This window comes from Sus scrofa, chromosome 13 (genome assembly GCF_000003025.6).
Source record: "Sus scrofa isolate TJ Tabasco breed Duroc chromosome 13, Sscrofa11.1, whole genome shotgun sequence".
NCBI lineage: Eukaryota > Metazoa > Chordata > Mammalia > Artiodactyla > Suidae > Sus > Sus scrofa.
Window position 1 is genome coordinate 143696070 of NC_010455.5, and position 26502 is coordinate 143722571.

Here is a 26502-nt window from a genome sequence, read left to right on the forward strand (position 1 = left end):
TTTTTTTTTTTCTTTTTTTTGTCTGAATTTTAAAGAAGAGCAAATAAAACTCTAGGGAAAATAAATTACTCGCCCATGGTCAAACAACTAGTCATTAACAAATCCTGGTATAGATAGATCACTGCTATTTCTGTGAAGCCTTGTTTTCTGTGCCCCATATATTGCCTAGAACAGAGTCGAACAAGTAGAAAGTACTCAATTATATAGTTTAATAGTAGGTACACAGTGGAGTATATTCCCTGCTGTGCCCCATATTGTGGGTCATATATGATATGGAGTGACAACAGAACATTTTGGGCACATTTTTCCCTGTCATCAGTAGCTATGAGGTGGTGAAAGCCTGTAGGGCCAATGAAAATACCAAAGCAGGTATTTTGGAAATATACTTTTATTACTGATTTTGGGTGATAATTGCATTTCTAGAGATGATGACCTGGCAAAAGCTTTTTGACTTAGACATCTAATGTCACCACCATATCTCAGTACCCAGCCTACCCCCCCCCCCCCGGCTCCCCCACAGTAGGCAATTTATTTGTCTTGGCACATTCCACTCTCTTTTCATTAGTGAAGTTGGCCTCTTGGGGATGGCATTTCCAAGAGCAATACAAATACTTCCTTTCCTATCAATAAAGCTGTGATTTACAGTATTTAATCTAGTTGAAAGGCAGGAAAAATAGAAGTCTGCGTGCAGCAGAAATGAAATTATAATAAAATGGCACTGTCTCCAAAGTTTTCTTAATATGTGGAGTATTAACCTGGCACCCAGCCTTATTTACTGCATACAGAACTCCATCAATCAGAAGAATGGAAAGCCTGGATTTTTAAGACTCTTATTAGTACATTTGACTTTCTAGGTTCTATAGATTTTATTGAGTAAATAACATGATATTTGATCTATAGTATCTCCTCTCTTGTCCTTTGTAAGACTGAATCTCTGTGCAAAACCTAGAGATAGTCCTTATAATATCTGTCCCATGTTCATCTGAGTTCCACTTTTTGCCCCACATGCCACTGTCCTCTGCATCATCCTAGGACCCTCATTTGATTATAAAACACTCAGTTTTCATTTGTAAGAGTGTTCCCTGATTTTTTTGCCCCTATAGGTAATTGCCCCTTGGAGAAGTAGGGCAATGGAAAATTAGTCATGTTTAGTTGCAAGCTTAGAAATGCTGTAATGAAATTTAACTCTTTCCCCAGTGAACTAAAAACTGCTCTCTCTTGCTCAGCCTCAAAACTTGAGTGTGATTTAATGTTTATTCAGCACTAACAATGTACAGCTACTTCAAAAAAGCATTCTGTTTACCTAGCACTCTAAAGTTCTGAAGACATGTCACGTGCTTTCCCTAACTGGTACTCATAAGGCCCTAGTGAAGAATAAAAAGAGGACATGCACATTGTCCCCACCACATGCACTGGAAATAAAGCTCAGACTCTTTAAACAAGATAATTGAAGTCAGTACCCCTAGAACATGAATGAAACACCGCTTCCTGATTCATTCTGATTTAACCGATAAATGATATTATTTTTCTTTATTTTCCCTTTTTTAAATCACCCATTTCTGCCACCCGTTTTAGACCCAAGTTCATTCTCATCTTACATTTTAGACAAAATTGATGGTTTTTTTTTATCTTGGTGTATTCTTCATTCCTTTATGCAGTATTGTTATCAATCCATTTCCTATTCTCTTTCTTCTTTAACTTATGATTACATTTAAACTAGTTATTGTGGGAGACATTACGAGAAAGAAAGGTGGTGACGACATTAAAATGTTCTCTCACTCTTTTTTCTCTGTTCCTGGTGCTGTGTTCAGTGCAGGCTCTCTGTTCTCATTGAGGCTACAGCTTCTTTGCTGAATCACTGCTTTGTATTCAGCCAGGGACCATCGAGTATTCCCAGTGTATTTATTTTTTGTCCCTGAGCTGAATGCTGGGTGCTTCTTTGTCCTGATGCCTTCTGCAAAAGAGTTTTAAGAGGTGGGGGACAGAGAGTGAAAAAGACAAGGAGGGGGAGGAATGCCAATACAGCTTCCTCTCTCCCCCAGAGGAAAGTGCGTAAAAGGCTCTAACATTGCTTCCCTCAGTGTTCTCCTCTCTGCAGCCCTTGTTCTTAATTGGATCTAGACTCTAGAGAAAATCACTTTGTTAATGGAATGGTTAAAGAAAAAGAGATGTAGAAGTTGGCTGTGCCCAGTTCTGGCAACTTGTCCTCTTTGGGAATAAAATCTCAGATGCCTGATCTGGGTAAGGGATTCTGCTATCCTGATCATGAGGAAATACCACTTCCCTTCTGTTGCATTTTTTTTTTTTTTCTCTCAGAATGGGAGGTTATTTTCTGTGTCTCCTCTCAAAATACAGAAAACGAATTTGCTTAGAAAATTGTTCATTCATTTACTCAGCCATTTATCTATTGGTCCATTCATTTATTTATTCATATATTGGACAAATATATGTATGTCTTTGTGCCAGATACTGTCCTAAGTTGTGAGAATAAAATGATAAATGAGAGAAATAAGTACCTTCTCTCATGGAGCTTACATTCCAAATGAGGAAAAGACAATAAACAAATATTCCAAGACATAAATGAGTTCTGGTTTGTGGTAGTGCTTTACTTGAAGCTCCAATAGAATATTAATAACAGAAACTGTGAAGGGGGTACTTTGGATGCTGTTTCCAGATAAGACCTCTCTGAAGGATTAATATTGAAGCTGAGACCTCAAAGCTGCTTGTTCAAGCTTATCAGTACCGTTTATCTGTTTTAGCAGTTTTAATGAGGTATAACTTATATATCATAAAATCCAGTTAGTATTAGTAAATGTACAGAGTTTTGCACCCATCACCACAGTGTAGTTTTAGAACATTTCCATCGTCCCCAGATGGTCCCTTATTCTCCTTCTGGTCACTTCCCATTCCCACTCCAGTCTCTAGGCAAATACCAGTCTACTTTCTGTATGTGCATACTTTCCTATACATTTCTATAAGGAAGCTGTACAATATGTGGTCTTTTATATCTTCCTTCTTTCACGTAGCATGTTTTTGAGGATCGTTTATGTTGTAGCATGCTTCAGTTGTTTGCTCTTTTTTATGCCAGTATGGTATTCCTTTATATGGATATGCCGTATTATGTTTAATCATTCACCAGATTACGGACACTTTGAGGCAGTTGTGATCAATGTTCCTATGAACAGTTGTGAGCTATTCTGTGTGTTAATATATATGTCCACTTATCATTTATAGATGCCTAAGATTGGAATTGCTGGATTTTATGGGAAATTTATATTTATCTTTTAAGAAATTATCACACTGTTTTTCAGTGTAGCTATACTGTTTTCTCATTTGTAGTGCGCAGTTTTGATTTTTCCATGTCTTGCGAACATTTATTGATGTTTGTATTTTTGATATAGCCATTTGAGTGTGTATGTAGTTGTATCTTATTGTGGTTTTAATTTGTACTTATGTAAATCCTAATGTTGATATTTTCAAGTGCTTAATAGCCATTTGTATATCTTTTTTGAAAATATGTTATTCATATATATTTGCCCCATTTTTAACTGAGATGTTCATCTTATAATTGAATTGTAAGAATTTTGTGTATATTCTGGATACAAGCCTTTCATCAGATATATAAACTTACAGATATTTTCTTACATTCTACAGCTCATTTTTTTATTGAAGTACAAACTTTAAAAAAAATTTTGGCATGTCCAGTTTATCAATTTTTTTCTCTTATGAATTATGCTTTTGATATCAGATCTAAAAACTTTACATCTAGCCCAAAGTTATAGAGATTTATTTCAAGTTTTTTTTTCTAAAATTCGTAAAATTTTTATTCTTACATTCAGGTCTGTGATTTGCTTTTTGTTCGTTTCTATGTATGATATGAGGTAGTTTCTAAATTGATTTTTTTTCTATATGAATATCCTCATAGTTCAAGACCATTTGTTGAAAAAAACTGTCCTTTCCCTGTAGAATTGATTTTGTACATTTACCAATCTATTTATTTTATATTTATTTATTTTTCTATTTATCTTTTATTTATTTATTTTTATATTTATTTTCTATTTATATTTATATTTCTTTCCTATTTCGTGCTCTATTTCAAGAGGGAATAATGGCCCATGAAGCTGAAATCTATTAGTTTGTTCCTAGATTAGTCATTGCCATAGCATGCCTGAAATCTATAGTGTTTTGTGCCTGTTACTGCCTGGTTTTCTAAAAGATGTACAAGATATGATTCTTTCATTGAGTATGTACTATATTACAGACAAAGAGATATGAGGCCTTTATTTGTTCTCAAAAAGTTTTTAATATAGGAGTGATATATATGCATTTGCATGTATATCAACAAAAGTAAGTACAGTGTTACTTTTAGATGTTATAAAAGAGCAAAATGAAGAAAATTTAGAAATTTTAAGTTAAAAGAAGCTGACATATGGAAGTTGTTTTAATAAAAGGCTCTATAGTAAATATATTACTGGTTGTTCAACTGTGTATCCAAAATAATTTGCTCTAATTTTAAAGTGGTTATTACAAATAGATGAATACTGAGAATTATATCCATCTACATGTTGGACAGTTAGCAACTTACCTACCTTTTCTGGCCCAAATTGGTTCATTTTGCTTTGATGTTGTTTTCACCCTGTTTATTTACATACCTTGGTTTCCACTAGTCTTCCTTGCTCCTGCTGATGCCTGTTTTGGTTTGTTTAAAGAGTACTGTTTTATCCCAAATAAGTATCTTTAAGATCTTACCTGTCTTCCTACTCTGAATCTTGACCCAATCCTTTGCTATTTTACTATTATCATTGTCTAGACCTAAAACCTAGAGCACTGATTTTCTAGCAATGAAATTTAAGTAATTATAAAACCGATTTAATTTGAAATCTCATTAATCTATTCCTCAAACCTTACAGAAACACAGGAAATAATCTAAATACTATAACTTCCAAAGAAAAGTAGTAAGTGATTTATTGAATAAGTAATTAGGGAATTTTAAAAAAGAGAGGAATCACTTATATCTGGCATGGTCAAGAAAGGCTTCAAAGATATGTGGCAAACAAAAATCCTCGAAGGATGGTAAGATTAACTTTGTACATATGTGAGAAGAATAGAAAAGTAGGCAACTCCAAACATTATATTTTCATTTATTTATTCATTCATCCATTCATTCATCACCAGGTAAAATGCTGGAGGGAAAGAATGCATAGAGTGCTTTTGCAGAATACTTGTGAGTCATCTACACAGAATTAGAAACAAGAGGAAAAACTGCTGGAAAGATAAGATCGATACAGAATATTTAACATTCAAGTAAAAGTTAACCTATAGTGGTTAGAAGGAAGACGTACAGATGTTTCAGGATGAGGAAATAGCCTGTGCAAAGGTGAAGACACATAAAAGTGTATGGAGAATTCAGGGAATTAAAAGTGGGTTGGTGTGGATGAAGCATAGTATGAGTGTGAGCATGAGCAATGAGGTACAAGGTGATTTGAAGAAATGGTGAATCTTTGTTGCGCAAGTAGGAAAATTGCAAGGAAAACAAGGTAACTATATCTGGAAATGCATGAGTGTATAAGTTATGAGTCACCATGAATACTAGGTTTAAGGGTCTGAATTTTAATTTTTTCAGGCAAGGGGAAATGGTTTTGTAACTCACATTGCTATAGTTGTGGCCTGTGAGATAGTTTGAAGGTGGGGAAAGCCTGGCAGCAGGGGCATTGTCTAGCAGTGTCTTGTAGTACTATGTGTTTGATGATGAAGGGATAAACTAGAATTGTGAGTGTGGTATTGAAATAAGTAATAAGACATGAGAAATATCTTGCAGAAATTATCACAAGCAGTATGGCTGGTTGACTCAACATGGCAAGGATTAATGAGGAGTCAAGGATGTCATTGAAATTTCAAGTTTGCTAATAATAGAAAATTAAGAAAAGGGAGCATTTTTGGTGAGGAAAAGGTAATAAATTAGATTTTCAGACCTGCTGAGTTTGAGATGACATTAAAATATCCATGGAGCTTTTCCACTAGCAGTCTTAGATAAATGACTGAATCTCACGAGTGAGATCAGTGGTGAAGATTGGATTGGCAAGATTTACAGTGCGGTGGAAGAAAGAGTAGTGCTTTACAAATAAACATAAATGGCATAAAAATGCATTGACTTCACTGTGGGTGTACAGGAAAATGACCAAGTGAAATCTAGGAACCAGTGAGAGGAAGAGAGATAGAATAAACACATGTTTATGAAGCAAATGCTCTATAGATGATATAGTTTTCCAAGACTGCATCAGTGGTATCTCAAGGGAGTTTAGTTTATTAGAACCACTGTGATCAGCCTCCAGTCTGTCACTCTTGTCTCTCTGAGATATAATATTTTCTTCTCTAATGTACAAAAATGCCATGGGTCCTTGTTGTGATCTCTGCAGCAGGAAATCCACAAGACCTACTGGGTCCTGGTACTCAGAGACAAAGGGCTAAACTGTTTCACCAGTGGAACCTCAAGTAAATACAAAAGAGTCATATTGCCCTCGTGTCATCATTTATTTATCATAATCAAGACTGACAAATGAAACAAAGAGACTTATTCCCTTAAAGAAACAGGAAATCAGGAAATCAGGCCAGTTGTTTAAAAAAAAAAAAAAAAGGCCAGGATGTAAGCCAAATTCTCTTTCCTTTCTTTTCTCATCCCCTTGTCCTATTTCTGATTTGTGTTTTCTTGTCAGCATTTTCTCTAGTGGATCGATTCCTCTTCAGCTGGTCCCAGTGATTTTAAGTAAAGGGAAAAGCTTACTCTTTGCAGGTGAGAGATAATCAAATTGAATATTACACAGCCCCTGAAGTGCAGGCAGCTGATAACAAGAGCCAGACTCAATATCCTGACAGATGTTGTCTTGGATTGATTAATCTCTGCTCTCACTCTGGTGTAGCCTCCAGCATGGACAGCACAGCCCTTTGGCCTTATCCCAGATGGGTTTCTGTGTGGCTGGGACTAGCTCAGAGGAACAACCCTGTTAAGAGCACAACAGAATCTCTTCCTTTCGAGGAGGAAGAAATTAAAATCCCAGCTTGCCTACCTCTGTTTTGAAATCCACTGTGGTGGAGGGCCAGATTCTGGCTTAGTTTATGGTACTCAGAATAAAGGAATAAAGATGTCTCTCTTCTGAGTTTTCAGTTGAGCCAAAAAAGAAAAAAAAGTGTGTGTGGGGGGTCATTCTCTCTTGAACTTCAAGAATTGAAGGAAGCACATTTTTCTGGTGGAAAAATATGGAGCCAGTACAAGTAGGACTTTAAAAAGTGAAAATAGAAAAGCAAATAATTATGAGACTGCTTCAAAATGTAAGGGAAGAAAAAAGAGATTCCTTTACTCTATCACTTTTCTTTTTGCCTCTGACTCTTTCCTTTTGCCTTTTCCTTCTCCATTCCCATCTTTCCTTCTTGTCTGCTACTTCATTCCTTTTAATCTCCTTCTTTGATTCTGTTTAACAGTGTGATTATTTATTATTAAGATATTTTCTAAATTCCGAGGTGACAAAGAGGACCAGGAGAGGTCTCCGTAGCATGGACATGTCTTCAAGTTAGCAGAGGACCTAGGAAGTAGATAAACACAGAACAGCAATGTGAGAAGCCCATAATAAAATACCATATGGTATGAGAACCAGAGGAAACTAGGGGCAGCTTCATGTAAGAGAGCAGGTTTCTCCTGGGTCTTGAAAGATGGCTAGGTATTCATCAAAAGGGCAAGGAAAGGAGCATTCCAAAGAGAGGTTAGCATGTGTAGGAGGAGTGTAGTGTATTGGAGGTAGCGTGTCAGCTACATTCCACTAGTAGCCCTTTCAAAGTCAGCATGGACCCCACCTTGAAGACTGCAGCAGAGTCACCACTACCTGTTAAGTTAATCACTTAACCTCACTGTCTTCATATTGCCATTTTGCTTCTATACCTCTTGCCAAATGTAGTGTCTCTGACTAGTGCTCTGGTGTTCAGTTTTCTCCAGGTCTAATTAAAACCTTAAAACCCTGTATTTGACAGTTACAGGTCACTAAAACTGTAAGTAAAAATGCCTCACTCATTTTCAAGTGCTGGGACAGAACACATGGACACTCACCAGGGAGGATCTCTGCATGGTTTGGAGAGCAAATAGTCAGGTAGGTTGAGTCCCGGAAAAATAGAGGCATGTGCGTCTGGAAAAGCAGTGAAGGCTAGTCCAGGATGGATCTTGAGAAGATGAGCTGAGAAATATGCTAGAGCTTGGTGTAGAGAGTGCTGGAGTAGGTAAGACATATAGAATAACCAAAATATGAATTCTTTGGACCCTTGTCCTCTCCAGCTTTATGGCCCCAGCCTCAGCACAATTTCTAACACACAGGAGTGCTCCTTTAGTGCTTGTTGAATCATTTATTTCAATAATGTTGACTGAAGGCAAATGGCTGAGAACTACTATGGTTTTTACAGAATAAAGTAAAATTATAATCTGTGGAAATAAAGCCCATGTGAACTATAACTCTGCTTCTTCGAATTTATGTATGATTTCTGTGCTTAAAATTGTAAGAATATACAGTGAAGCCTTTGTGAATGTCATTGCTTTAAGGAAAGTGTTTGAATTGGAATCAACAGTTTATTTTAAAATCTACAAAATATACAGAATACATTTGCCCCAGCCCGGTTCTTTTCACCCCCATCCCCCACTAGGCCACCTGTCTTCCTTCTCTGGCTGCTTCTCACCCCATCCTCTGCCCAAAGCCTTGCTGACATATTTCAGAGTCTTTCATTTGCATTCTCTTCAAGGGCCTATATTAATTTGACATCAGCGGCATTACAATGCAGCATGGAGAGTAAAGCACTGTTAATATTTATTATGATGCTTTGAGTTTACATTTACCTGAGGGAAGTTTCAAATGCCTGCCTCATGCCCGTCTGCAGTAATCATCTATACCGAGGGCACGTCAGCTCTCTCTCCAACATAGAGGAGGAGACCAAGACAATCTGGGTAGCTCTTCCCACCACAGTTCCAAAGACAACAATCTCCTAACCGGATCATTTTGTTAATGCATGTTAAAAAGCACCAAGGGGAGTTCCTGTTGAGGCTCAATGGTTAACGAACCTGACTAGCATCCACGAGGGTGCGTGTTCGATCCCTGGCCTTGCTCAGTGGGTTGGGGATCTGGCGTTGCCATGAGCTGTGGTATAGGTTGCAAACTCGGCTTGGATTCATTGTTGCTATGGCTGTGACATAGGCCAGCAGCTACAGCTCTGAATGGACCGCTAGCCTGGGAACCTCCATGTGCCATGCATGTGGCCCTGAAAAGACCAAAAAAGAAAAAAAAAAAAAAAAAGCACCACCAAGGAACTTATTTTTTGGTCTCAAGCCCATTGACCCCCCTGTATTTATTCTGGCAGATTTAACTTTGTCCTCTGACCATTGTCAGGTTGGGCTGATATGTCTGTAGCCCTCTCTCAGGAATATTGTGAAGCAGGAAATATTTGTCACTACCTTGTTTTACAACCATTTTTTAGACACATCTCTCTATAACTCCTTACTCTATTATTTAATGTCAGATGACCCATCATATGACCTTGGTCACCTCTTCAAGCTTTACCTTCTTTATCTGTCAAATGGTCATAATAATAACTACTGTCAAGTAAAAATCAATCTGGACTTAGGGAGAGAATTTAGTTAGAGGGTAAGACTGTCACAATAGGGAGAACACTCTGATGTCAGAAATCTGCAGGTATCTCAAAATCAAACAGGTTAAAATCAAACAGGGTAAAGGAGGGGCAAACAGAGATAAGAAGAATCTTGGGAGGAGAAGTGACAGGCAAGGGGACAAAACCAGTGGGGTCTGGCAGGAAAGTACCCCTCTGTTGTCAGCCGATTCCCTTGAAAAACTGATGAGGGGATGAAGTTCTGCTTTTTTGGTGCTGCTCGGGCTTGAGGGTAAGCAGAGCTCAGGGCTTATAGGAAGGAGAGAAGCTTGACTACAGACGGCTCAGAAAAAAGACAAAACAGGCAAGAAATGTGCAATTGTAAACATTTGGTCATTACTGTTGAGGACCATTGTGGAAATTAAATGAGCTGTGTGTGCAAGGAGTTGAGCATGGTGATTGCAGCAGACCACAGAGTGGAGCTCACAGAACTCACTGAAATTCCACGAGTCAGTAGAAATAGGATGCCAGCAACACTAGTCTGATTCCTCCCTGATTCTGATTCCTTCTAGTGCCTCAAGGCACACTAAAGAGTCTAAGCAGGCTTTCTTGTGCATTATTAGGTGGAATATAATTCCTGCTGAGCTGAAAAGGACCCACAGTAGGATGATTGCCCTATTTGTTCCAGAGAGTTGAGATGTAAGGTATTCCAGGTCAGGTCTCTATTTTTAGTACATTTCTGATGAATGAGTGAATGAATGAATGAATTAATGAATCCATTATCTCAGAAGGCACAGGCTTGGCAGCACTGTGAAATGCTGAAGGAATTGTGCAGTAAACTACAGAGGATGGATGCCTTATTGAAATCCACTGTACTGCAGGGTAGAACATTTTGAGAGTAGGGGGTGTTTTGGGGAAAGGTAAAGATTCCACTGACTTTTTTTTTTTCTACAGTGAATACTTCTGCTTTCACTGTGTCATATCAAACAGTAATAACAGTCCCTATATGAGCTATAAAATTCACCCTCCAAAAATATAAATTCCCCAAAATGAAAATCAGTATGACGTTCTGACAGTGTACAACAGTCAGTTTAAAATGAAGAAAAGTCCCTTTAAAAAGAATAATGTATATTCCTTTTATTGGACATTTTTTAACCCCAGTCCCCATACCTACTCCTTCCTTTTTTCACCACCTTAGAATTGATTAAATATTAGAGACATGAATGCAGCATAAAGAAACAAAACGGACTAATTTCCAAAGTCCATTTCCTATCTTTTTTTCTTTTCTGTGAGAATGTGACTGCTTCCAAAAAGCTTTTCCACCCTTTCTGTAGCCTAACCAGAGCTTCGTGTTTGCTAGGGAGGCCTTTGCCTCTTTTGTCGGACATTTTTTTCTCTTGAAATTTTCTCTGGGGTTTACCTACCTAGGATATCCTGAACCACGCTTAATGTCTGAGACTTTCTATGGCTGATTTTTATCAACACTCTTTGGTGCAGAGTTATCTTTTTCTACCTGCAACATGAATACAGGAAGCAGGGGAGGAGAAAGTACAGGACATCAGTGCCGAACCAATTTAAAGTATAGTGACCTTGCTCATGGTGACAGAATTATTTGGTTCAGTGAATGTCTAATCTATGAACAATCAGATTAGACCTCTCCATCCTTCATGGCAAGCAAGTAACAGGGCACATGGGGAGAGCCCTTGAATATCTCAAATATTTTAAGGATTGCATAGAATATCTGTAAAGACTAGGACAGTGCCTAGTATAAAGCAAGTGCTTGATAAATGAGAACATTTTTTTGGGGGGTTTTCACTGAAATTTTGTTAAGCATTACAGTAGTTTTTCAGATTTTCCAAGTAAACTATCTTTTTTTTTGAAAGAACTTAATTTATTGTAAATGAAATATAGAACTGTGATTTTTATGTCGCTAACATTGTATATTTTATAATGTTATTTTTATATTCATATGCACATCAAAATTATGCTTTTCCCCACAAAACATTATTAATTTGAGATCATTTGTAGTTTTATGTAATCAGTAGTTATAATGAGATGGTCCTAAGGTCACTGAAATCACTATAGGGGTTTTCAGACTTAGCTCTAATCAGAATCACGTGGAGGATGTGTTAAAACACAGATTGCTGTGCTACACCACCAGTGTTTCTGATTCAGTAACCTTTGGGTGGAGCCCAGTAATTAAAATTCCCAGGTGAAGCTGAATGTCCAGGGAAACCCATTTTGAGAATCACTGCTAGTCAGATGCTGATGGTGAACAATCCTCCAATATTCAGTTACTTTAATTTTTCCCACCTAGTATGTGGAATAGATTTTAGTATTAACTTCAAAGAGTAAATTTCTACTTCCTCAGCAATCGTTTACTAAGTGTCTGTACCTCAGATTTATGCCCAGGTTTGTCAGATTTATTCCCAGATTTGTTCCTTCATGTTAAGAGTGATAAAAGACTCTTTCATTTCCTCCCAGATATATAGGTTTTTATCTCATTTTCTGTATGTTTAGAGAGTTACCATCTCATAAAAATGTTAAATAATGAAGTTAGTTATATGTAAATTTTTTCTCAATAAAACTGGGCAAAAATGATGATGTTAATAAAATCCCCCTTCCTTTTTTTTTTCTTTTTAGGGCCACACCCGAGGCATAATAAGGTTCTCAGGCTAGGGGTCTAATCGGAGCCATAGCTACTGGCCTATGTCACAGCCACAGCAACGCCAGATCCGAGCTGCGTCTGCGACCTACACCACAGCTCATGGCAATGCAGATCCTTAACCCACTGAACAAGGCTAGGGATTAAACCTGTGTCCTCATGGATCCTAGTCAGGTTTGTTACCACTCAACCACAATGGGAACTCCACCACTTAAGTTCTTAATGGTGTAACTACTTCCTTTGATCCAAGCCAAGTTGTAAGGTACTTAGTGTGCTTTCCTTTTTTTTTCTTTATAGGGCTGCACCCTCAGCATAGGGAAGTTCCCAGGCTAACGGTCTAGTTGGAGCTGCAGCTGCCAGCCTACCCCACAGCCACAGTAACGTGGGATCCGAGCCATGTCTGTGGCCTGCACCGCAGCTCATATCAACGCTGGTTTCCCCATCCACCGAGCAAGGCCTTGGGATCGAACCCACAGTCTCATGATGCTAGTCAGATTCATTTTACACTGTGCCATAACGGGAACTCCTTACTTAGTGATTTCTAAAGATGCTACTAAACAAGGAACTTGCTGTCAGTGCTTGTTTCTTTCTTTCTTGTAGAAGGTTATGTTTCTATTAAAAATCTGTTTGAGATAGGTTCTTAGTTTCTTGAAACATTTCTTATAACGGAGGAAGAGAATTCAAGTAAATTGCCGGAGACGTAGAAACAGCTATCAGTAAAGCAAGTTTCAGTGCCCTTGATGTGGGAGCCTGCAGTATTAGCATTGTATGTCCTAAGGGAGTTCCAGGCAGGCAGGCAGAGCCAAGAAAATCTTCTGTGACTTTTCCTAAAAAATGGATCTTCTTAATTTAATATAACCTATCATCTTGTCTCCCTGTTTATTTTGTATTTTCATCTCCATTCTGGCTGTTGAGTAGTATAATCATATGTGAACAATTAGACCTTCTAGCTCTGTCCATCTGCAGGAATAGCTCTAGGGGAGCAGATTAGTGGTAATAACAGTCTCAGTAATATAACCTTACAGACATCCACCTAGAGCCTGAAGGGACAGAGCTGCTATAGGGTTGGGGGGACCACTGCAGGAAGGAAGTCCCTGTGGTAAATTGAGAAAGTAATTAATTAGATAGCGTTTGCTGCTCATGCTTTAGAAATACAAGTTAGATCAGAGACTGGAAGACTTGGGAAAACCCCATCTCTTCTATCCGGGTTATCAAGCTTGGGGAGAGAGGAGTGAAGACAGAAGAGCTGATGTAGATAGGGAGTTGGCACAGAATTCCCTGATAGACCAAATGAGAACCATTGTGCACTTGTCTGTGTGTTATTTTGCTGTGACCTGAATTTTGCTGTGGAAAGTTTCGGTATAAAAAGCACTGGGGGAGGGTGTTTCAAAACAGAAGCTAGAAATAGAAGAAAGCAAAGGAAATTTGTGCCAAGATCAGAAAAACTGACTAATTCGGTAATCCTACAAAGATTTTACAAACCAGCAGTTACTTTTAGAGGTGAATTCCAGCAGGTGATGGAGGAAGGTTCAAAGAGCTTCCTCTAACACTAATCCTTTTGCTCTGCAGTGGCCTTCAGCTTTGCCAGAGTCCATTGGACTAACATGGCACTGGAGGTCTTTGTGAAACTCCCCTTTATGATCTCCTCTTGGCACTTAAATATTTAACTAAGCCTCCGTCGGTGGGGGCTAAGAATCAAGAGTGTAATAAAAAAGTCTGTTCTTCCAATTCTATATAACAGTCTACAAACAATGCCAAGAATCCTATTAGAGTTATCGTTTTGGTGCTATATGGAGATTTAGAAATAAATAACAGAAGAAATTGTCTTAGTGTGATGAAAACAGTGTCCTAATGATGAAAACTTAGAAAGGATTGGAAAGTAAAGTTCCCTAATAAACTGGTTCTGGAAAAAGACCATTTAAAGAATCCCCGAGTCCTCTTTATCTTGGCACCAGCCTCCAGAAGAAATGGTCTGGTAGAGAAGGCAGAGAGAGTTAGGAATCTGAGCAGATACCTATGTGAGAGCTGGCTTTAAAGGCACCAATAATTCCCTTTTTTATTAAGTATAGGTCTGTAAATAAGTGTCTTTCTCCTTCTACTCAGCTCCTCCAGAGCATTTACAGCTCCTTAATTAGACATATGTCTGCTATTTATTACCATTTAAAAGGGCAAGTGGTTGATTTCCCATTGTTGAAAATTCCTAGTAATTAATAATTAACTAAATAAGTACAGCTCCTTTTCTACCTACCTCATCTTTGGTTGTCTCCCTGTATTTATACATTAATATGTAGTAATTAAATGATGGTAGGAAAAGTGCCTCGGAGCTAGCCAATGGCATCAGCATAGCAATGGATTTATTGCTCACCCTTCCTGTCTTAATTAGTTCTATTTCTAAAGGAGAGGATGGAGGAGTTGATTCTACCTGTTGCCTTCACTTCTCCACGACAGTTTCCCATACATATAAATTGGAGCAGATTACTTTACCTTTCGTCTCTAAAAGGCAAGTGTGATGAGTGAAAACTACAGACTCCATCATGCAAAGAGACTTCTTGGTGCTCATCAAAAAAAAAAAAAAAAAAAAAAACTACTTAAAGATAAGTTTCATTTCCCTGAGATGTTCCTCATCGGTAAAAAAGGAAGATGACTAACGTCACTGTAAAGTACCTTTGCACCAAATTTGGCCTGGAAATTATGCATTGTCCACGCTTATGTATTGTGCTTGAGGGATCCAGAGGGAAAATGCTGAATGAACAGCTGGTGGTAAAGCTTTTACTGTGTCTTGTAACAATGTCGATGATAACCTAAAGCTTTGTACTTAAAAGCTTCTCTATCTAACAAACATGGAGAGCTTTACATATGATAACTCATTAGAGCTCTCAACATTCCTTCAAGGGAACTAGGAGGCAACTATGATCTTTGGTGTGCAGATGGGGAAACTGATGTAGAAGAAGGGCCAGAATGCTTTTTCCATTTCTGCGCAATGACTGAGCAGAAGTCCTGGGAGTAGAGTGCATGTCTCCTGACTGAAGCCTGTCTGGGTAGGCACTGGACCACATACTTAAGGAGGAATCTTCTGAGAGAAGGACTTTATTTACAACTAAAGCAAAGGAAGATTTGTGCTTTAGTAGTCATTATGTGTCTGAGTATCAGTAAGCTAACTCATTTTCATACTGCTAATTGTTATGCTTTTTGTAGTTATTAAGCTTCTGTTGTGATAGAAAGATCATTGCTTTGGAGTCAGATAAACTTAGCTACTTAACTAGCTGTGAGACATTGTGCAATCTTTCTAACCTCTCTGAGCCAATAAAATGGAGGAAATACTATCTATGATACATGGTGGCTACAAGGATTATATGCCTACTTTTACTATGCCCATAGTTGGGACTGGATGTTTGTCAATGCATTGAACACAAATGTAAAGTTCATACCAGTCCTTAAGGTGTGATTAAATTCCTAGGCAGGAAAGCTCAATTTAATACCCACTGCTGCTTATTAATATAAAAAGCCCAATATGGAAGGATGCTAAATATCCTTCCTCATTCAGATTTCACTTTCTGAAGTTACACACTGTAGCTTTGCCCATTTCAAATAAACTCTCACTTTAGTGAATTTCCCCAAATGAAGAAACATTATTTCTGCACTTACAGAACAGACACATGGTCTTAACATCATTTGCTTTTTTACACTCACTTTTACTACTTTCCTATATAGCTTTTTATAGAAATCACCTTTTCTATTATAAACAATGTGTACTCATTATATAAAATTTAGGTTACACAAAGCTGTGTAAAGAAGAAAAACATTAATAGCATTTGGTATTTTTCTTTCACGATTTCTTCCATGAACATATTTCTTTATAGAGCCCATATTTTATCCTTCATTAGTTTATAAGAAGTATTGTGACAGGAAGTTTATTTAATGGCTACTCCTCAATAAATTTGTATCAGGTTCTTATATCAATTTCTTATCCACTGTGATTCATGTAATAGTATATTTTAATACTTGATAAAATAAAACTTATTTAGAGTCTGGCTTCCTAGAAGCTTATGCTTGGCAGAGTGTTCCTAAAATGGGTCCCTCTGCTGAATGATAGTTGGACCTGGAGTTAAGAACAAATACCTTCAGTGGCCACCTGGGAAGCTGGGCTTAAGTAGGCACTGGCCTCTGGATTGCTCCTGTCATGCTCAATTTACAGATCCTAGCATGCAAATTCATCATTTTACATGACAGGGCAAATCAGGCATGCAGATCATGCACCACAGTCATGAAGAGTGATACATGAACAATAACAGTATCGTAAGACTGAACGAGGGGCAGCCTCACAAGTTACTATTTGATTTTGTGCATCTCCTCAAGCTATACTTACACCTTCCTCATAACATAAACATTTGTTGCAAAAGCCTGAAGATAGGGAATATAACTTACTTTATCCTTCCTGGAAAAAAAATAATAAAAAAGCAAAACTTAACAAAACTAAATGGCACAGGGGTTTTTTAAAGGCTTGCTACCATTGTGAGTCATGATTTAAGATTTGTAGTAATCAGCCTTGAGATTCAACTAAGGGTCATCAATTGCTATTGACTAAAGTCTTTTAATTTTAATTACCTTCCCATTTCTGAATCCAATAACAAAGCTATTTCTGCTATGTTCAAAATAGTCTCACCTCAGTATCTGCTTCACATAGGTATTTGATGGATGCATGGTTGGAAAGACACACACATAAATAATACACTGGTGTAGACAAGTAGGTGGAAGATGAATATAGGGGGAACACATGCATGGATGATGAACTGATGGGGAATGTACTCTGTGTTCCCTTCACTGATAGATATGCATGGTTATCTTTTTATCAGTCTTCTGGAAGAACTTGAAATTTAAATTTAAAAAAATTCAATTAGTGAAGGCAGAAAGTTAAATTTTCTTCATACTCTCACAGTAGATGCTTTGAGAATCAAAGACGGTGGCTTCAGAATTGCAAAAAAGAGCCATCACTTGTCTTTTCTTTCTTTATATCCTTTACTTTTCATAATTTCTTTTAACTTTGCTTTCTCCCTCTCCTTTGACCTCTTTTTAGCTTTCATCTTGCTTTTCTTTACTCTTATATATTCTACTGCTCTATTTGCTAATCTTTACTTGCAATGTCCCTGTTCCCCTCCTCATTTTTTTCCACCTAATATCTGTCAAAAAATGACCAAACATTTACTTTAGTTTTTGCTTTTTATTGTTGGATTGCAAAGTGAAAGAACAGGAGAAGGTAGATGTTTAGAGAAGAGATATGAGGGCTTTCTAAATTTCCCATTTCTCCTCTCTCTTGGAATAGCAGACATTTTCTATCTAACTCCTATTCAATGAATAAGAAGAAGATGCATAAAAATGGGAAGCTGAAATATACTTGTTTGCTTTAAATATGTATAATAAATAGGAAAGGCAAATAACCAATGTCAGCAGAGTAATAGAGGGGGTTCCATGAGGCTTAATGAAGAAGGAAGGAATCAAAAAAGGTTTCATGATGATATTGATATCATTCCTCCTGAAAGAGGGCCATGGCTCCAAGAATTTAAATCTAGTAACTCTTCAGTGCTACTTACTGATTCCAGGCTCTACTTTATATTGTATACTTTAACCTATATCTAGCAATGTGATGTCCAAGGTATAAAAAGTGGTGGGTATTTGGATATATCTCTCTATATGTTAATTTATTCCACATTGGTATGTGTGGCCTGTACTGCTTCATGTAGTATATCCCTAGAGTCTTCCAAACCTCAAATAAACATTTATTCCAAGTAAAAAAGGATGCTGGATACCATGTTGTTTGTTGACCCTTCTTTTTTCTTTTTTCTTCTTCTTCTTCTTCTTTTTTTTTGCAGATATGCATGTTCAGATTTTAACCAGAACTAAATAAGAATATAAAAATAGATAGAAATTTAACTGTCATGAAAAAATTGTGTCATTTGAATTTGCCAGCAAAGTGAATGTAGAGAAAACCCAAGAACTTCATAGTTTATATTTGGTACCTGAGAGTCTAGATGAATGTTTAGACTCAGACACTAATAAGAAACTCAAATTTTACTTGTTTCTAGTTTGTCCAACTTTGTATAGTTCTTTCTGTTCTCCCCATACTGGTTCACACATGTATCCTTTCCCACAGATCTGAAGAGTGGACTCTACTCCTGCTCAGTTATTAACAAACTGCACCATCTTGTGAAGGTTTCACATTTTTGGATTCAGAATCTTCACCTGAGGGGGAAAAAAGGATTAATCTGTATACCTCCAACGAGCCTTATAGTTTTAAATATTTGAGTCTCATTTTTAAAGTTCTTTTACTGTATACATAGCACTCTTGATCACAGAAGTGCTCTTTTGAATGGAGTTTTGCTTTTTTGTCTTTGCTCTTTACTTGTTCATTTAAAGTCAAGATGTAATGCCATCTCTGACTATTTATCATATTGGAACCATTTCAAATTGCTGATATGTTTGTTACAATCAGTGAGTAAGTCAGATAGAACATCTCAAAGAGTGGCATTTTTGAAATCCAGACAGAAGAGTCCCCATCACTGTCTGTCTCCCAGACAGTCCTCACCTATCTTCCGCTCCTATCAGGAAGATAAGTAAATGGCTCATCTTCTCCATACAAATAATTTAGTAGCTTGTCTGTCTAGAAGGTAATGACATAGATCCGCCATTCCTGCAATTTTGATAGTGTAATATAATAGGATATAAGACACCCCCAGACTGCAATCCAGACAGCCCTGTTGCTAAGAGTGGTAAACTACTCTGATCTCCTACTCACAGAAATATCCTGGTCAGCAGCACTCATCTTGCTTATTCTTTGACTTTTTTGAGTTGCCTACTTCTAGGAAGTAAATGTGGTATTTTAAAATGCCTATTTCATAGATAGTCCAATTTGAATAAAAACTATTAACCCTGAATTCAGTGGTTTGGGGCTGTTTTTATCACCATCTCCCACTGATTCATCTCTTTTCAACAAATCCCTGTCTTGTAAATGTTAACATACCTAAATCCTAAGTTGCATTATTATATCAACCTTGGACATTAGAAAATGAGAGAGTAAGAGGGAGAGAAATAGAATTGCCATATGCTTAAGTACTACGTACAAGACAAGAAGAAAATTTCTCCTGAAAAGTATGATCTGTATTTCTTCTATAAATTAAGAACATGGCTTTTTATATTTAATCCAACAAAGACAGTTCTGTCCCCTTCCTTAGAATCATTTGATCTGTCTGAAGTTAGCTGATAAGAAGGAAAAAAGTATATTTTATTCAACTAAACTGGAGTACTTCTTTTGTGATCTATAGAGAGATACAGAGTAATTGTGTTCATTCTCATTATCCTTATCCTCATTATCCTCATCCCCATCATTATTGTAATAATAATGATAGAATATTTTCCTTTAACTGTACAGTTATTTGCATTTATCAACCCATTATTCCTCCATCCATTAATTTCACATGTGTTTTCTGTACATATACTTTCCATAAGGCATAGTGCAGGAAACCTGGAACTGCTGTCAAGGAGTTTATATTGACTATTCAAGCCAATTAGGTCTAGTAATAATTTGCTTAATTTACTTTATTAAAACTCTAACAGAACAGGCAGAAGTTAATATTGTCTGAGATATAAAGAACAGAGGGAAATTCGATTTTGTAGGCACTGAGGCATTGAATCTAAAACCTGCAATCAATATAATCATGGATAGAATATCCATACACATTCTTGCTATTAAAACCCCACAATAACATTTCTAGTAGTGAACTTTTACCATGTATTTCTTTCTTTTTTTCTTATGCTAGCAGTTCAAACTTTGGAAGAAAAATGCTTTTATATTAAATGTCTTTTTTTTTTTTTCTTTTTAGGGCCACACCTGCAGCATACGGAAGTTCCCAGGCGAGGGGGCCAATTGAAGATGCAGCTGTTGGCCCACAACACAGCCACAGTGCCAGATCCCAGGTGCATTTGTGACCTACATTGCAACTCACAGCAATGCTGGATCTTTAACCCACTGAGCAGGGCCAGGGATCAAACCTGCATCCTCATGGATACTAGTTGGGTTTGTTACCACTGAGCCATGATGGGAACTCCTAAATCTCTTATTTTTAACATGTAAATAATTCTAAGCCAATCAAGTTTTGAAATTTTTCATGTGTGTAATCAGTCGTGCATGAGAGACATTTATTGCATTAATCTTAAGTAAATATGGAAACTGATAAACCCATATGTATTCAGCACAAGTTTTTTTGAGAGCACATAGAATCATTTCAATCAGTTTTAACTAAATTTTAATAATGTGGACATGATTAATGTATGCTTTCCAAGCTGTAGATTGATTATATTTGGACTGAGGGATTTTTTTTTAATTAATTAATTTATTTATTTATTTTTGTCTTTTTGCTATATCTTGGGCCGCTCCCATGGCATATGGAGGTTCCCAGGCTAGGGGTCGAATTGGAGCTGTAGCCACTGGCCTACGCCACAGCTACAGCAATGTGGGATCCGAGCCGCGTCTCCAACCTACACCACAGCTCACGGCAACGCCAGATCCTTAACCCACTGAGCAAGGCCAGGGATCGAACCCGCAACCTCATGGTTCCTAGTCAGATTCATTAACCACTGAGCCATAGCGGGAACTCCGGATTTTTTTTTTTAATTAATTAATTTATTTTTTGTCTTTTTGCTATTTCTTTAGGCCACTCCCATGGCATATGGAGGTTCCCAGGCTAGGGGTCGAATCGGAGCTGTAGCCACCGGCCTACGCCAGAGCCATAGCAACCCGGGATCCGAGCCGCATCTGCGACCTACACCACAGCTCACAGCAACGCCGGATCGTTAACCCACTGAGCAAGGGCAGGGACCGAACCTGCAACCTCATGGTTCCTAGTCGGATTTGTTAACCACTGCGCCACGATGGGAACTCTGGATTTTTTTTAAATAGCTTTTAAAAATAAACAAAATATTTTCCATATTAATCTAGCATCAGTGGTTGACACATAAAGTGCTCAACAAACATAAATAGTAAAAGCAACCTCTAGGGTGCATATCTAGGTGTTTAAATGCATTTGTGGTTGTTTTCATGGAAGTGAAAATCCGTTGTTCATTGTTTACAACTCTTTACCAGTCCTCCACCTCTAGTTGAACTGGCTTTGAGTGGCTGCCTTAACTTGGTTTTAGGTTTAGACTTCCTTTTTTTTTTCTCACTTCCACTTTTAACTCACTTGATTATTCCTATTGCTTCTATTCATGCAAATGTAGTTCTCCAGTCTTTATATTTTTGCCTTTCCTGACAGGAGTTATTGAGATAGAAATGGTATCTGTCTTCATGGAGATTTCATTGTGTTCCGTGGTTTATTCTCTAAAACTTTCCCAAGTTGCTACCCCTTAAATGAAATGTATTTCATCTCCCAAATGTCAAAGAATTTTCTTTAAAGGAGACACAGGTTTCTCTTAGAATGATGATTATATGCACAAAATGAAATAATGAATTCATAATTTGGAGTAATAGAGAAGAAATGGTACACATATAAAGAAAAATAGAAAAGAAGACAAAGACCTGTGTTATATGCCTACTTGTAAGTATTTGGGGACTCTTGGATAATTACTTAACCTGGGTAGGCCTTAGTCTTCTTATCTATAAAATAAGAGGTTTGCGCTAGTTGGCCTATAATGCCTCTTTTAAGTTTTGTGGACAACAAAATCTGCTTCCTACTGGCTTAAGAAAAAATAATTGTCTTTGGGAATATGAATGAAAATGACTTCAGGATGCAGTGGGGTCTAATCTTCTAACTTTTGTGCACTGCTCTCTCTTATTTTCTTTCTCTTTACATCCTGTCTTCATTTTTTTTTTCTCATGTTTGACTTTCTCCTTCTGCTCATTGGCTTTTTCTACATACCAGAGGACCACAGGGTTGCTGGCAATGCTGAACTTACACCCATAATTATAGAGTTTACGACCGTAAAGGAGAGAAAACTACATGCCAACACCATCCAGAAAATCTCTGGAAATAAGATTATCATTAGTCTCTGTTTATTTTCCAGCAAACTGTCCACAAGCCTCTTGTCCCAGAATAACTATTAATAACACTGTCTTTCACTCTCATAAGTCTAGTTTGGGCAATGAATTCTTTTATCACTGTACCTTGGAGGAGACCGATAAACTTGGTAGATTTCATGCCCTCTCTGGAGTAATCACTATGATCAGAGGAATGAAACACATTGATTAGCCATATCTGGATCATATACTAACAGTTGAGGCCAGAGACTTGGAGTAATGTGATTGGCCACTCCATTTGAAACACAGGTGGGTAAGAAAGAAGCAGTCTTTGAAAGTAAGAAACTGGTGAAAAGCATAAAGATGTACTTAATACACAAGTGAAACACACTTAGGTCCATTCTGTCAGGATGGAGTACAAAGTATATGCAAGGAAAGCTGAATAGAGACACAGTAGATGGAGTTTTATAGCATCTAATATTTCATGAAATTGATTTATCTTTTAAAACTAAATATAGTCATAGTGCATACTGTAAGTAAATCAACTCAGTTATGCATATATTTGTACATATATATATATCAATTTGATTTAATGTCCATAAATAGCAATCTAATTATTTAAAATCATGGTTATGTTTGTATTTCTATAGGAATATGAACATAAGACCTTAACAAACAAAGATCTTAACAAAGATAGTTTAAACAAAGATCTTAGGGATATTTTTGTTTGTATTTAAATTTTTTTTCCCTTACTTCTAGTCATTGAAGAACTAAGATAAACTGATTTTAAATTAAAAAGCAGATTTTTCTTTTCCCATCCTGGCCTGTCCTCAGCCAGCAGTTCCACAGGATGACAGTTTTCAGGAAGAGTCAAGATCTTTCTTAAATGAAAAATGATTATTCATCATAATAAAAATGTACACAGTACCTTAATGAGTAGATGTGCTAATGTCTATTCACTCTTTAGACATATTAGACTAAATTTGTTTTTTAGCCCTAACATGCACAATCACAAATAAAATGCTTAATTATCGCTTTAAAATAGCATCATATCAGCTGCTTTTACAGTATATTTAGGTTATGAGTCACCGAATGTTTTTCAAAATGACAAGAGTGAAATGTATTATTGAAAAATGACAGTGGTTGAATTTTCTATTTTGGTTTTCTATTTTGGGTAATGGAAGCATGAAATAAGATTCTACATGGAGTAGCAAGTGGTTTAATTCTTTTCACAAAAAAATTAACTACCTATTACATGTACAGTATAGTTCTAAGCAGTGAGGACACAAAGACATTAAGACTTAGCTTCCGATCTCAAGACCACAATCTACGGAGTGAATAGATTTGTATAACTTTGCACATATATATGAGATGTTATGTGGCAGAACATATGTAATCTATAGCTGGTCTATTGTCCATGAATAGTAATAGTTGATTATTAGTGTGAGCTGCTTTGCTCTGAGGTATTCAGAGGGAGAAAAAACTAATTTTGCCCAAAAGAAGAGTCAGGATCTGGTTAGATATGATTTGCAAGAGAAGATTAGGCATGAGTTTTGAAGGATTAGAAGGGGTGATCAAGTCAGCAAGTGAGAGTATAGGGTGATGTATAGGTGTAGAGTATGGTGCAACAAGTTTTACCTAACCAATGTTTCCTGGATTTTATGTGGAAGCTGTGAGATATTCAGCGTGTAATAGAGTACAGAGGAATATTAAATGACCAACAATTCATTTGAAGTTGTTACCCTGTTCATGTCCCAGATATTCTGTAAGCCAGCGTTGGAAAATACAAGGCTAGAGCAGAACTACAGCACTGCCATCACTGAACCTTCCTTTGGGGGACCTATTTAGAAAGCACATAATTCCATTCTAAAGGTGAGGGTGAGGAGATGGGACATTATTTGCTTATAGGTCCATCTCATGACATTTGTACATAGGTGACTATAGCAATGGGATCAGCCATCATAGAGATCTAAAGAAAAGCAAATAAATTACTAAGAAAAGAGTCAAAAGTGGAACATGAAAAAAAATGCACTCAGAAAAAAAGTAGTGCCTAAAAGAAACAAGGGGAGTTCCAGTCCTGGCTCAGCAGTTAGTGAACCCGAAAAGCATCCATGAGGACGCAGGTTTGATCCCTGGCCTCACTCAGTGGGTTAAGGATCCACTGTTGCTGTGAGCTGTGGGGTAGGTTGCAGACACAGCTTGGGTCCAGCATTGCTGTGGCTCTGATGTAGGCCAGAGGCCTCAACTCTGATTCAACTGCTAGGCTGGGAACCTCTGTATGCCTCGGGTGTGACCTTAAAAGACAAAAAGACCAATAAATAAATAAATTAATTAAAAAAACAAGGTCAGAAGTGGCTAAAAGTGGTGCTGATGTTGGCAAGCCAGGCATGAAAGAACATGCAACTTTTAAGGATGCTTAATGACAATGCCAAATGTTGACACACCTCCAAACTGAAGTAGGCTGTTGGGAGAAAGGGAAATCTCATCAGAAGATTATATACCAGCAGTGCCAAGTAAGAACAAAATAAATTAGCCAGCTAGTTTCTTCTGGAATATATGGGGAAAGCAGAGAAATTGAAGAGCTCTTTTGCAAGTTGTGAAAAGTATTAGTCTAGCCTTAATCGTCAGTCCACAGATTTTCCTCAGTAGTTCAGAAGGAATGAAGCATAGAAAATGATTTGAGCCAGAATTCAGCTTTACTGCTCTGATTTTGCATCTTTTCTTCGCTCTTCTATTTCCTTTCCTCGCTTCTGGCCATCAAGGAACATGTACATCCAGCACTCTAAATACATAGTCTCTTGCCATATCTTGCCAGTTCTTTCTACATAAATGATCCCAAGACATGAAGGTCAATGAGATGTCAGAGTGGGTAGTTCATGTAGACTTTGGGCTATGGTAATTAGCTTTTGCTCAGTGAAGTCTACATGTGCGGATCAGAAGGGATTCTTTCTCTCCCTGACTCCACAGAGCAATGTAACTTCAACCAACAGAGTTAGAAGGGAAGACCCAGGCACCATATTTCTCATAGCCAGCAGGTTTTTTTTCCCTCTGTATTGACAAAGCCCCTGTTTTGTTACTAATTCTTGTCTGTGGTTTTACTGGTTTGCCCATTTCTATTTTTTTGTTTATTTTATTATTTTAGTTTATTAATGATTTTTTTTTTTTTTTTTTTTTTTTTTTTTTTTAGGGCAATACCTGCAGCATATGGAGGTTCCCAGGCTTAGGGTCAAATCAAAGCTATAGCAGCTGGCCTACACCACAGCCACAGCAACACCAGATCCAAACCACATCTGTGACCTACACCACACCTCGTGGGAACGCCAGATCCTTAACCCACTGAGCGAGGCCAGGGATCAAACCCACAACCTCATGGTTCCTAGTCATGTTCGTTTCTGCTGTGCCATGATGGGAACTCCATGGATTGCCCATTTCTAGTACCGCTTCTCTCCATCTGATCTTAACCATTTTGCCTCATTACCTTTCTTCTTTTTTATGATGTTTTCTGCAGTGTTTCCCCAAATTCATTTCTTTAACATCTCTCAGATCTGCCCCTCTTGTTTTCCTCCACATCATCACTGCCCTGACTCAGGCCTGTGCTGTTTCTTGCTTGTGTCATTGAAAGAGCCTCCAACAGGATTCAATGTTCAGCATTGTCTTTCTTGTCTTTTCTGCATGCCGTAGGCAGAGCTTTCTAAGTGCAGATTCTACTTTAATTATATCATTGCTTTTCTTATAATAATACTTCAGTTGCTCCCTATTATTCTTAGAATAAAATTAGACTTTCTCCCAAAGGCAAACAAATCCTTTGTAATCTTGCCCTTACTTGTCTACTTCCCCAGTCTCATTTTATTTTATTTTATTTATTTATTTATTTATTTATTTATTTATTTTTTAAGGCTGCACCCACAGCATATTGAAGTTCCCAGGCTAGGGATTAAATTGAAGCTATAGCTGCTGACCTATGCCACAGCCACAGCAACGCCAGATCCATGCTGCATCTGTGACCTACATCACAGCTCTAGGCAATGCTGGATCCTTAACCCACTGAGTGAGGCCAGGGATTGAACCCACATCGCCATGGATACTAGTTGGATTCGTCCGCTGAGCCACGATGGGGAGTCCCCCAGTCTCATTTTAAATTATCTTCTCTTACTTTCTTCTTTCCCCTCTGCCTTCCTCTTGCTTTCCAATCCACTTGAAA

General features: G+C 37.5%; 1 protein-coding gene and 1 long non-coding RNA gene across 7 annotated transcripts in view; both read left to right on the forward strand.

Moving 5' to 3' along the window:
• LSAMP (limbic system-associated membrane protein) overlaps window positions 1-26502 on the forward strand; it is a 628666-nt gene that overhangs the window by 20549 nt on the left and 581615 nt on the right.
• Window positions 1-26502, forward strand: part of LOC110256529 — a 54486-nt gene continuing 27984 nt past the window's right edge. The window contains exon 1 of the long non-coding RNA XR_002338132.1: window positions 1-26502. This exon is cut by the window's right edge and continues 9273 nt beyond it. This is a non-coding gene — a long non-coding RNA (uncharacterized LOC110256529).